The following is a 389-nucleotide window of genomic DNA, read 5'->3' as shown; positions in this document are numbered from 1 at the left end:
CAGAACTTCAAGAACAAGTTATACTAGAGTACATTGCAGAGCACATTCTAGAACCAATTGTCAATGAGCCAGAGTTCACTAGTACTTATGTTCCTCAAACAACTTTGCCATCAGAGAAAAAAGTGCATAACATCATTCAAGGGTATGGAATCTTTACACAGATCTGTTGTTCAATCTTCAACCTCAATGCTAAAAGATGGAAGATGTCCACTAGTATCTGTACAACGAATAAGATGAACATTATACTTAGAGCCATCCAACCGCTAGTTCAAGTACGACCCCATCCGTGCCAGATAGTTTGGCTATCGGTAGGAGCCAAGGGGGCCAAGGAGGAGAAATTCCTCTCACAAAGGAAGTGATGGCTGAACAAATGGCACAAGTCCTCCGGG

Source organism: Cynara cardunculus (assembly GCF_001531365.2).
Source record: "Cynara cardunculus var. scolymus isolate 2C chromosome LG 11, CcrdV1, whole genome shotgun sequence".
Classification (NCBI taxonomy): domain Eukaryota; kingdom Viridiplantae; phylum Streptophyta; class Magnoliopsida; order Asterales; family Asteraceae; genus Cynara; species Cynara cardunculus.
The sequence above is the reverse complement of the archived record's forward strand: the minus strand, read 5'-3'. Positions refer to the sequence as shown.